Source organism: Equus caballus, chromosome 10 (genome assembly GCF_041296265.1).
Source record: "Equus caballus isolate H_3958 breed thoroughbred chromosome 10, TB-T2T, whole genome shotgun sequence".
Lineage (NCBI taxonomy): Eukaryota > Metazoa > Chordata > Mammalia > Perissodactyla > Equidae > Equus > Equus caballus.
Window position 1 is genome coordinate 83652750 of NC_091693.1, and position 13398 is coordinate 83666147.

The window sequence follows — 13398 nt, forward strand, 5'->3', positions numbered from 1 at the left end:
TCAATAACTGGAGTTTTCTCTCTTTTCTCTAGCAAGCCTGCCCCCAGTGTGCACGCAGTCCAGTGTAATGGGTAGAGCAGAGGATCCAGTGCTGACCTGGGGGAGTGGCTCAAACCCCAGCTTCTCCGCTCACCAGCCAAGTGACCTCAGACTTTCCACTTGACTTCTCTATGGTGAAGTTTCAATATCTTGTAAATAGGGATGTTGATAATACCGATTTCACAGGTTTTTTGTGAGGATTAAGTGTGTTGATATATAGACGTGGCACACAGCAAGTGCTATATAATTTTTTTTCTTTTAGGACAATTGGCCCTGAGCTACCATCTGTTGCCAATCTTCCTCTTTTTTTTTCTTCTCCCTAAAGCCCTAGTACATAGTTGTAGGTCATTCTAGTCCTTCTATGTGGGATGCCACTACAGCATGGCTTGATGAGCAGTGTGTAAGTCTGCACCCAGGATCCAAACCGGCAAACCCCAGGCCCTGGAAGTGGAACATGCAAACTTAACCACTTGGCCACAGGGCTGGCCCCAAGTGCTATCTAATTTATCTGTTAAGTATTAACTGTAATTTAAAGCAAAAAGTCATTTACTTGTTGCAAGTACTAATAAAAATGTTGTAGAACAATTGATATGTAACTCAACCTAAATATTCAACAAAAAGACCCCTTTTGTATAAAGGTTGATTTCCTTAATGAGAAATAACTAGGAAAACTTCCATATTTTAGGCATCTCTAATAAATATTATTTAAAAATGTCATCTTCTTGAAAGATCTTTTTTTGTGCGTGTGAGGAAGATTGACCCTGAGATAATATCCGTTGCCCATCCTCCTATTTTTGCTTGAGGAAGGTTGTCCCTGAGCTAACATTTCTGCCAATCTTCCTCTGTTTTGTATATGGGATGCTGCCACAGCATGGCTTTATGAGCGGTGTGTAGCTCCGTGCCTGGGATCCAAACCTGTGAACCCCAGGTCACCAAAGCAGAGCACGCAAACTTAACCATTATGCCACCAGGCCGGCCCCTTGAAAGACTTTTTTTGATAGAAGTATTTCTGTTTTAGTTTAAACAATAATAATAATTTTCCCTGATGTCCTTCTCTATGCCCCATGCTGTGCTGCATGTTTATGGTTATGATGTCACTTAATCCCCAGGATGACACGTTGGGGGTGGAGGGCACAATCATTGCCAGACTGTAGATATTAGGAACTGAAACCTTAGAGAAATTAAGTAATTTACCCAAGTTCATAGAGACAGTATGAAAAAACAAAAATGAAACACCAGGGGGCCGGCCTGGTGGCACAGCAGTTAAGTTCACACGTTCTGCTTCTCGGTGGCCTGGGGTTTGCCAGTTCGGATCCTGGGTGCGGACATGGCAGTGCTTGGCATGCCATGATGTGGTAGGCATCCCACAGATAAAGTAGAGGAAGATGGGCACAGATGTTAGCTCAGGGCCAGGCTTCCTCAGCAAAAAAGAGGATGATTGGCAGTAGTTAGTCAGGGCTAATCTTCCTCCAAAAAAAAAAGAAAGAAACACCAGGATCCCAATCCAGGAATGTTTATAACCACTATGTGAAATGGCCCCTCTGCATCTAAATGGTCGAAATGGTGTCCTATAAATATGTCACAGTGAAATAATCCCCAGATCCTAAAGCAAATTGCTTAACTTCTCTGAGTCTCAGTTTTCCTTAGATATGAGACTGGATGGATGAGATGGTTCAAGATACTGAAAACTCTAGAATTTAAAGCCAATAGTTTTACTTCATAAGGTTAGGAATTTATTTATTTAAAATTTAAAAATATATCTACAACGCTTTTTCTGTTGGATTCTCTAATTGGTGTTCTAAAAATTATAAATTCATCTATACAGGTGCAACAAAGGGTTAGATTTGCTATTACCTAATTCAGAATTCAAGAGGTATAACCATCCGTAATGGATTCTCATATATGCATCCATTATGTATCCATCCATATATGTTATATATATTACATATTAGCTCTGTATTTGGTCATTTTAATGATGCCCAAAATTTCTATAAGCCTAGCTTTAAAAAAGAAAACAAAAACCGAGCATCCCAGAGGTTCTAACTTCTCAATCAAAATATACAGTATATTAAATCTATCACAAAAATAAGCAATATTATGAAATTCACTTGTTCATTAATTCCACATATTCTTCTCTTATTCTATAATAATATTAAAGATGTCGTCTCTTTGTTTACTCATTGGGCAGGCCCAATTTCTTTATTTCAGTAAACATAAAACAGGGAAGAAATCTACCACAAGTCAACCTAAATATTAACTAAAGAGAACATCACCTGCTGGCATTTTGTTTTTATTTTTCCTCATGTCAACCAAATATATATTTTAAAAAAGAGGAAGATGGTAACATTAGTGCAATCTTCCGTTCTTTGGCACTTTGGTTAACACACACCCAACGACTGCAAAGAAGCTCCTGTTATCACAGTACTGACACAATAGACAGTACTAAACTCAGGCTAAGCCCCCATCAATCATCCTATGCAGCCAAGCCCATTCAATGGCCTGGCCAAGAACGTGAATTTGGCAGTGGTTCCTAAGAGAAGGGAACTGAGCTCCTGATAAATGAACATGTTAGTGTAGCAACTACATTTGTGTAGAAGGAAGGAGGAGGACACCCCCACGTCTCCAACCACGCATTGTAAGGGCCACAATCTTTCATGTAAGGGTATTTGCATTCCCTTCACAGCACTCATAACTCTGAAATGTTTATTAATTGTCTCTCTTTGCCCATCAAAATTCAGGTTCCATGACAGGAATTAACCTGTCTTCTCACTCCTGTATCCTAGTGCCTAGAAGAGCGCCTGACACGTAACAGGTGCTCAGAGCACAGTTACTGAGTAATGAAAGAAATCATGCAAGCAGTTAAAAAGTGACTCTCTTTCTGGATAATTTTTATCCCTAACTCCTTGGTGTTAGTTATTGTCCTTTCTACCTCTGTACCCTCTATAACCAATCTTCCGCCTTGGTTAACATGTCTTAATCTGAAAACTTGTCAAGGTCAAGGGCAGAGAGTGGCAGCGTAGTGTTGGGCTGTTGGCCTGCTCCTGAGCTCTGAGGAGGCCCACCTCAAAGGACACAACTTTCCTTCTGGGCAAGAGACATTCAAGATGGTTCCACTCTCCTTTTGAAACTTCTTTCTTAGGTCTTTCTCATAGACTAAATGCTTTCATTCAGCAACATGAAGTCTGCACATCTCCATTATGTCTAGATTTACAGAGTTCTTTATGTATTGAAAGACTTACATCTTATAAGCATCTTCATTTTTCACTAAGAGATGCATATAATCTGCTCCATTCTGACCCATGACATGCATAAAATGTACTCCTGCACTGAAGGCTTGCTTTCTAAATAAAAACCTAAGAATTGTTTAGAACCATGAGGGATGGACAAACCTACATCCACAGCTCCCTTTAGACATCCTCCACTCTACTCCTACCCTTCCCTCGCCAAATCTGTAGTATTTCTGGCAAGGCCCACATCCAAAGCACACATGAAGGCTCTAGGCTGACCATCGGGACCGTTCCATTTTCCATTCCCTGCTGCTCACCTCCACTGGAAGTAGATCTCATCATGCCAAACCTGGGAAGAGGCCAGTGAGCTGCAGTAGGCTGGTACTTTATGCTGCAGCATGGTTTGTAAGACCAACCTTCACCTCAAACCTCGGGAGTCAGTGAGCACAAGCTGCACAAAGTATCATAGCTCTTCCAGTGGGGGCGTGAGCATCAGACAAACGGCAGCCCTGTTGGTATCGCCCAGTATCCTCCTGGACTTGGGTGTGGTACTGATTCTCAGTCCAGCTATCCTCCATTGTCTCCTAAATTCCATTTGATGTCACTTGAAACCGGCCTTTTTCTTGACAACCTAGACAAACCAGAAACCCACATGCACAGGTGGGCACAGACCTGTGGGCCTTGCAGAGCTCTGTGAGAGAAGACACAGTCCAGGCACAGCCACAAGAGTACCTAAGGAGCTTTTCAAATACACAGATCACTGACCTTTATTCTCAGGAAATTTTGATTCAGGAAGATTGAGGTGGGGCCAGAGAATCAGTATTCTTCAACAGTCCATTCACTACCGTCGCTTCTACCCAACGACTCAGCCATCCAACTCACTATGTCGGAACCATATTCATTTGGGGAACCCACTGACCTAAACCACAGTCCCATGAGCAATGCTAAAAGCAATGAGAACTACTTCATTTTGCCCTCAAGAACAGAAGAGCACTCATTCATTCATTCACTCATTTGCGTATCAGGCATCACGCTAAAACTCCACCAGGAAATAAAGATGAATAAGATACAGTTCCTATGGGCAGGAACACCTTACATTATTTATGGGGTCCAAATGCAAAATAGAAATGCCGGACCCCTTGTTCAAAAAGTATTAAACACTTCAAGAAAGCGACAGCAGAGCATTAAACCAAGCACAGGGTCCATCTGAGCACGGGCAAAACATATTCATTTTGGGAACCCATTGCCCTAACCAATATTCTTATGAGCACTGCAAAAAGCAACAGAGTACTTCGCTGTGCTCTCAAAATAAGGAGAGCCCTCAGCTGCACCCATGACACGGACCCTGCCTGTGTATGAAGAAGGAATCTAAAACATTCCCACCTTAGAAATGAAGTTCATTCAGGCAAAAAGTGATGACTAACAAAAAAAATCACTATTAAGAAAGAACCTCTATTTCCATCAATTCTTCTAGTTGAATAACTAGTCCTTGCACTTCCAATGAGTGTGCTTAACATAATAACACAACAGGATAATGAATTGACATTCTCCATTACTTTGGGGTTTTCCTGAGTGCTACTGCCTTCTAGAAGCTATAAAGGTAAATCCTTAGGAATAAAAGCCCCTCTTCATAGAGCTGACTGAGGCATAAGAGAGTGATAGCCATCAGTTCATGAAAAGGAAAGAAAAACAGGTCTTCATTTCCACCGAACTCACAATAGCTTCCAAATCTCCTTTCTTAATCTCCTAATGAAACACAAGAAAAAAAGAGTGAAAATTTTCACTCAAGACAGCCAGATTGAAACCTAAATTAATCCACATGCACTTAAAAAATGAGCTCTTCCGTACCTTAGAGCATTATTCTTGCTAAGCCATTTGTCAAACTCACATTCATGTTAGTAATCATCACAATTGCATAATATAGAATTATGTAGTTTAAGAAGTTGATGGCTATTTTGTTGTATGGATTTGGGGATCTATAAACCCAAATCTTGGTATTTATTCCTATCCTTTTAAGGCCAAGGAATTTTTTAAAAGTGTGCAGACCAAAAGCACGAGTGAAATGCTTTTCCTTCATAAACACGGTGCTGAAGAGCTCTTTGCACGGCTCATGACTGTCAGGGTTACCACGTCAGCTGCCAAAGTGCCAAAGATTTGGTTCTTCTACTTTTACTATTTCATAGCTGTTTTGCCTTGTTTGTGGTCTGACATTAATACTCAGTTTCAGAACATTACAAACAGCAATCAACAAAATTAAAACGAACACAGCCAGAGTGTGCTGAAATTGTGGCAGAGGGCAAACGAGCTCTCTAGTCGAAAGCACAGACACAGACACAGGGCTTTATATTGTTACAAACTACCTACCCGGATGTTAAGGGATGTCTTCTAGGGAGAAGAGGAGTTCCAGCCAGGAAAGAAGACCTCTCTCGTGCCATTTCTAGAAGGTGCTTAGACATTTAAACTTGCTTCCACGAAACCATGGGAAGGTGGCAGAATGCAAGTTGTTCCTGCCCCCCTTCAAAATAAAATCTCACTCACTTTCAAGAAAAGTGGAAAGAGAAATTATTAAGTACAGAACTACAATTGTACACAGTGAAAAAACAAAAGTTACAAACGAATACTTATCAAATTCACTAAGGAAAAGAAAAAGAATTTTGCTGAATTGAACACAGTGGACTTTTTGGACTAGAGTTTAAGTGAAGTCCACTGATAAATAAATGTAATGTACATACAATAAACAACATTCCAGTTTGGAGTTTTTCTTAAAACTGAGAATGTAATGAAATCTATATCTAATTGCTACTTAAACTTATGAGTCAAAACATCTTATACGTGGCTTAACAAGAACCCATATGATCGTTCCAAAAGCATGATGATTCAGTATTCTTCAGAATCATTCTTTTTAAAATATAGACCAACCCTGAGGATTCTGACTTGGTAAGTCTGGGGTGAGGACAAAGCATGTTTTATTTTTAAAATAAAAAATTTTTTTTAAACTCCCTGGGTGATTCTGAGACACAGCTAAGGCTCACAAGCATTGTTCTAAACTAATGGTTCTCAAAATGTGGTCCCCAGACCAGCAGCATTAGCAACATCTGGGACCTTGTTTAAAATGCAGCTTCTGGATCCCCACCCAGACCGACTGAATTAGAAGCTCACCAGGGGAGGGGCAGCACTCTGCAGTTTAACAATGCTTCTAGGTAATGCTGATTCACGTATAAGGTTGAGAACAGCTGTTTAATCCAAAAATGAGTTATGTCAAAATCATCAGTCTTGTAATTACCAAAACAAAGCGACCAGATCTTTCACCAAATTTTCTTTTATAGTTTCTACATTCGACATTCAAATCAAAATAAATCTCAGAAATTTATTTCCTCATCAAAGGACCTAAGAGCTGCTACTTTGGAAATGTCCCTATAAGCGATCACTTTTGTCACCTTGATCTCAGCCTCCAGCTCCTTCCCTGGGATAGAGCAGAGGTCAGCAAACTTCTGCTGTAAAGGCCCAGATAGTAAATGCTTTCAGCCCTGCAGGGCACATGATCTCTTGTCACAACCACTTAACTCTGCCATTCACAATACATCAAGGAATGGGTGTGGCTGTGTTCCAATAAAACTTTATTTACAAAAAGAGGTGTCAAGCCAGATTTGGCCCAAGGGCTATAGTTTGCTGACCTCTGAGTTTAAGAAACGATGGCAGACTGGTTGAGAAAAAGACAAAATGAAACATACCATCCCTCACTCCATGAGCACCATGGAGTGCGGCATACACTTATCCAATCTGGAAGACGCTTCCAGGTGAAGGACAGACTACAAGGAAAAGGAGAGAAAGTGCTGTGTCTCATTTATTCACCCATCACTTATCCACACAGCAAACATTAATTAGATGCATACTATATGCCTGGAACCAAACATCAAAGCCATACCTCCATAGACCCAAGTCCAACAGAAGAAAAAATAAAAAATAATTAGAAAGAAACAATGCACTGTGGTACAGCAGACAATGGAATATTATTCAGTGCTAAACAGAATGAGCTATGAAGTTAGGAAAAGACAACGGGAAAACAAATGCATATTACTAAGTGAAAGAAGCCAATCTGAAAAGGCTACATATTGTATGATTCCAACTACATGATGTTCTGGAAAAGGCGAAACTACGGAGACAGTAAAAAGATCAGTTTGCCAAGAGTCAGGGGAGAGGGAAGGATGAATCAGCAGAACACAGAGGATCTTTAGGGCAGAGAAACTACTCTGTATGATGCTATAATAGTGGCTACATGTCATTGTACATTTGTCCAATCCCACAGAACATACACCACCGGGAGTGAACCCTAATGTAAACTCTGGACTCTGGATGATTGTGATGTGTCAATGTAGGTTCATCAACTGTAGCAAATGTACCACTCTGGTGAGTGATAACGGGGAGGCTATGCATGTATGGGGGCAGGGGGTACATGGGAAATGTCTGTTCCATCATCTTAATTTTTCTGTGAACATAAAAGTGCTCTAAAAAAATGAAAATCCATTGAAAAAACAAAAACAACATCCCCTATGCAGGGAATGATAAAAGAGATTTGATAGGACTATTAGTTGAGGGATCTTAGAATGTAAAAATAACACCAGTGAGACTTCTGATGCTATATTGCTGTCCCAAACAAGATGGTCTTATTCCAATAAGTCACCCTATCTGCCCCAGTACTTCACAGACATAGTTTCAGGGTTAAGTGGACCAACTGCTTGAGTGAGCCCAGAGGGTTGAAGGAAGAAGCCTGGTCCAACGAGGGACCACACTCCACAAGAACAATAGTAATAATGACCCCAAAAAGTATGCTGCTTTTAGCCTGTCATGGCCTCTCTATTTCTAGGTGCCTTGTCATTGGACTGTAAATTCCTGGAAGGCAAGTCCATATTTTATTCATCTCTGTATCTTCAAGAACTAATGTAGTATCTGGCACATAGAAGGCACACCATAAATATTGTGTGAGAGCTTGAAATGAATAAACTACCATTAATTGAGAGTCTACTGAAAAAAAAGAAACAATGCTTTAATACTGATCAAATGGCTCTGGGAATATAGAAGAGAGAAGTGACAAGCTCCGAAGAAGCTGGAAACAGACATCATTAGGTCTGGATCTCCAGATTATGCCACTTAGAGAAGGAGAAAGATATTCCAGGTAGAGGAAATGGCAGGTGCAGAGGCACAAAGCTCAAGATTAACACATTGAAGAAACAAAGGAGAGATCAAGATAGCTAGAGCTTGGGGTAAAGTGGTGAGAAAGAGAAGGAGATAGAAAAAGGCGGCAAATCGAGATGTACTTTTCAGGTGAGAAATTCAGTTTTTCCAAATATGTGGCATTAATATCGTATAAGATGGAAACTGTCATGATCTAACACTTAAAAAGAAACTCCCACTAGGTCACTCTGGCTGTAGCACTGAGGATCAATAGGAAAGTACTGCAGGAGAATGCGTAACAGACCTGGAGAAGAAGGAAGTTGATTGAGCCAAAATAGTGACCGGGAGAAAGGGATGGAAGGAAAATATATGAGGGCTTTTCTGCACTCACACAGACATTCTTTCCTATTAGATGGGGAAGAAAGACCTAAAGAAGAGTCTCCTTTTCTCCTTTGGGAGACTTTAGAACAGGTAAGACTCTTACCTGAGTCAGAAAATACAGCAGAAGCCAGCTTGAAATACAAAGATAAATCCTATTCTGTTGTGGACACGCTGAACTGCACATGCTTAGGGAAGGATAAAGAGGTGCGGTCTCAAATGTTGATTTAATAGAGCATCTTACGTGAACCGCTCTAAAAGCTTGAAAACACAATGCAAACAAACAGTACTAATACTTTTTAACAATAACCAAGATAGGACACACTTGTAAAATATAATGTATTTTGAAATCAGAGTAAGAGGTGAAACAGGCACATTCTTAAGGAGCCATAGGAGACGCCTACTGCAAGATTTCCCCCTCCAATGTCAGGCATCCACTGCCCCGGGGGGGAAGCCCAGCTCTTCCCTCACCGATAAGCTGAAAGCCCAGGAGCAAAAACCTAGAAAAAGAAATGGTTGGTCCTCCCAGCCTCAAGATTTCTCTTGGGGCACTCCAGGCCAGGGCCAGCCTACCAAGTTCAGCCTCTTATTGGGCTACCTCTAGTGAAAAGATTCCCAAAAATGGTCAGAGAGTTTTAGTAGCGAAGTCTTTGTGACAGTGGAGATAGTGAACAATACAACTTACAGATAAGGTTGGAGGCTTAGATGGAGCCTTCCCAATCCCAAGGAATGTAGTGGGACACACTTAGGATATGGGAGGGGGTGGTATATCAGGAGAGCATTCACACAGGTCACGGAGCACCCATATCTGATGTACAGTAAAACAGCTGATGAATACATAAACTGACGTGGCACATGAACGTGTTTTTTCATCCACATTTAAAGCAGACATTTTCTAGTTTATTTAAGCCCAAAGAGATGTTTTGTCAGAATATCCATAAAAAGTCAGTTTCCTAAAAATAATATGTTGGCTTCAAAAAGGGTTCATAGGATAGATAACAAAAATATTATCTGTAAATTTGAGTGATAAGATTATGGAATATTTCATTCCTCTTGGGGACAGGTCTCTTACTTTCTAAGTTTTCTACAGGATAGATACTAAAAATATTATAGTGATTAAGTTTGAGTGGTGGGATTATGATTTAAAATCCTTGAGGACATGTCTGTATATTTTCTTGGTTTTCTACAACAAAAATACATTACTTATTTAATCAAAAATAAAATAGAATTTACAGAAGAAAGAAAGTCTGTGCACGCTGGCTTTCACCTCCAGTGCTCCCTTCTTAGTTCAAGTCGCCAGTGTGTTCTGTCTACCGCAACAGCATCCTCCAACTCCCAGCTTCCCTCTTGGCCCTACAGCGCACTCTCCATTTAGCAGCCACAGTGCTCCATTATAATGGAAAGTCCTCCAGTGGGTTCCCCCACTTAAAAGATTCAGGCTGTAGCGACCCACTGACCTGACCTGGCCTATCTCTCTGATCTTATCTCCTCGTTCTCCCCACTCCACCACCCACTCCCACCCACCACCCCTAACTCTCCCCCACCCCAAACGCTCTTCTCCCTCCTGGCCACACTGCTTTACATCTGTCTCTAGAACAAACCAAACCACCAGAAACATGTCCCCAGACCTCAACCTCCTTCTCATTCCAGACCAAACGTCATCTCTTCAGAGAGGGCTTCTCTGAGTGTCCTATCAAAAGTGACACTTTCTACTATTTCTCTGTCTGCTCTTCACAGCACTTACAATAACCTGATATTAGCCTATTTACTGTCTCCTTCTCCAGGTGAACCACCCGACTCGCCCACCATTCTGTACTGTAAGCCCCTTGAGAGAAGGAACCTTACCCGTCTCGTTCAAAGGATTCCCCTGAACATCACAACAGAGCTCATCGCATAGGTGCACGATGAACCCATGGTAAGGAAGAGGGGAGGAGACATGTTATCAGCTGGAAAGATTTTATCTGAAACTGCCTTCAGTTTATTTATGTCGTGCTGGAGGAAGTGATGAAGACTCTTTCTTTCTCAGCATGCCAGGACACCACCATTGATATACTGAAGTAGAAGCAGAAAGTGGTGATTTAGTTAGGGCTGTTCTTCTGAACGCTTCTCCTGGGTGACTTCCTGGAACTGAAGGTCTCTAAGAGATTCATCAGGTCAACTCTGCAAGGGTTTACAACTTTATTTTTTTAAGTAATATAATCAAGACCTTCAAGCACAGTAATATAAGGAACTTAAGCATGCAGGAGAGGGGAAGTGGAAAATACACTGATTTCTTCCAAGAAATGCAGATATTCCAACTGGACTTGCACCTTTGAAAAGACATCAGTCATGACCTACCCTAGCCCCCCATTGCTGAGCTATTCCACAGAAAACAACGTCACGGAGAAACAATACCAGACTTCTCAAACCTCAGGCTGTGTCTCCATTATCAAGCTGAATTCCTTGCTGTGACAATCTGAAAGTTGTGGCTGGGCTGAAAGCTAACTAAGCCCTTGAAGAAGACACAGAATCCCCGGAATTTTGGACATGAATATATCAACCCTAGAATTAGTTTGATATTTCTGGCTTTTTGCCTAGATGCCAGTTAATGTTTGAGTATTTCCACTTCTGCATAGGTACAACTGTACCTCCTGGACTAACACTTTTCATGCTATACCAAGATAGTTAGTTAGCTCTTTTTAGACTGCTATAAAAAATCTGATGGAGGAATAGCTGAGAAAGTCCTATATTATACTGTTATTAAAATAAAAGTATTTCTGATCATGTGGGCTCTCTATTGAAAACTACTTGTGACATATACTGGTCTAGGTTTTTACAATGAACAAACTACAGCTGAGCCTTGTTCTAACTCTAGACACTAGTCCAGTCTGCCTCGGAAAAGGGAGAAATAAAGAAGCAGACACAAGTTCTTCCTCAATGAAGGGAAACATGCATATTAAGACTGAAGTTCTAGCACTACTCGATTGTTAAAAGGGAAAATGGAATTCATTATATTATTTCAAGCATTTGCTTCACAAACTAATTCAGTCTAAGGGAGTTTATAAAATCTCACTTATTTTCTAACCGATCTAGAAAAGACACCAAAGGCGGGTAGAGGGGCTGGGACAGGTTAGTGACAGACACAGCCCCATCACCATTCTCACCTCTTTAAAAGGAAAACAGAATGACTTGCACTGGAATAGAGTTTTACTCCTCCTCATGTGTCATAATTGGCTGAGGGGGCAGTGAAGGAGAGGAAAGAAAAGGACCAACTGCCTGCTCCTCAATATCCAAACATGGGGACAACTTCGTCCCTGTTTTTTTCTTCTTCCGATTGATCACTAAGGCACCATTCTAGCTGACAGCCACCAAGAACAAGCAGAGGCAAGCCTTGGGAGACAGTTTTCTCAGTAAAATCCCGGGTTATTGAGAGCTTCTGAAAAGGGTGCTTCTGCAGTTAATTCCACCCAGGGCCGCCTGGGCTGGGGATCTGTGAACTCAGGGAGTGTGAACAGGTGAAAGTCAGAGGCCAGACTATCAACCTCAGAGTTCCCCGATTGGCAGCTTTTGTCTGGCCACAGGTCAGCTGGGAGCTCAGAACTCAGGGTGCTGCGAATGCAGAGAGCTGGGATACCTACACCAAAAAAGGGGGGGAAGGAATGATTTCTCCCAGCTCCCAGGCCAATGCGACTTTAAAGAACTCTGTCTCTTTCGCAGAACAAAGCCTGTCAACTGAATGCTGGTGGGTTCTAGTCCATATAGAATAAACTAGAAATAGCAATTTTTCACTCTGCACAAGCTTGATTCCCTCACCCTTTCTTACCAGAGGCCGTTCACCTGTTCCTCATTCACAAGGCAGCGCACCACAAACACTAAATTATGTTAAAAAGAAAACTTTGAAAGCAATAATCTGTCCAGAAATGCCAACTTTTCTCAGTGAAGCATTTACCCCTCAATCATGTATGTCCTTGTCTTATTTCTTCCTCTTTATCACTGATAGATTTGGAAATTATTTTGGTTTTAGTTTTGATAAGAAAAAGTCCTTTGATGTCTTAGAGAAAGAACACATAGTTACTGTTTTAAATGACTTGTCATTAATAAGTTTATTTTAGGATAAAGTAGGAAATAAATCTAATAACAGATGAGAGAGAAAACATTCTTCTGCCCTATTTGATTACAATTGCAAATATCAGGCAACATTTGCAGACCTACTGTTACCTTATTAACATGGGGTTTACTGGGAAAAGAGATCCTTTCTGTCAAAACCTCCAGCCAAATTAACAGTAATTGAAACTGTAGCTATTACCAGATGACATTCTGGATAGCCTTTCTTTGGTAGCACAGTGTTAGATACATTTATTGGAATGCTCTTGGTTTATGTTCTGAAATTCTCCTCTCACATTTTTCTTTTATGTGACGAGCCATCTGAAGATGTTGACTCCACAGTTTCCATTGAAATGTTAATTTGCAATCACAAAGCTACATTTTGAAAATGTTTCTTTACTTTTGAACTGACGCTTCTGTGAGAAGCTATCCTGCTCAACACTCAGCGAAAATGAGGGTGCTTTTTTATTTTTCTTTACACTTGTGGGCTATTTCTCTC

At 40.9% G+C, this 13398-nt stretch overlaps 1 protein-coding gene across 2 annotated transcripts in view; it reads right to left on the reverse strand.

The window, feature by feature from the left end:
- ARHGAP18 (Rho GTPase activating protein 18) overlaps positions 1–13398 on the reverse strand; it is a 171741-nt gene that overhangs the window by 157339 nt on the left and 1004 nt on the right. Inside the window, exon 2 of one of the 2 annotated variants that reach the window (XM_070223766.1) lies at positions 10662–10868. The exons of the other annotated variant lie outside the window; for it this stretch is intronic. The gene's annotated coding sequence lies outside the window, so the exon portion shown is untranslated. The remainder of the gene's footprint in view (positions 1–10661; positions 10869–13398) is intronic. 2 annotated transcript variants of the gene reach the window in all.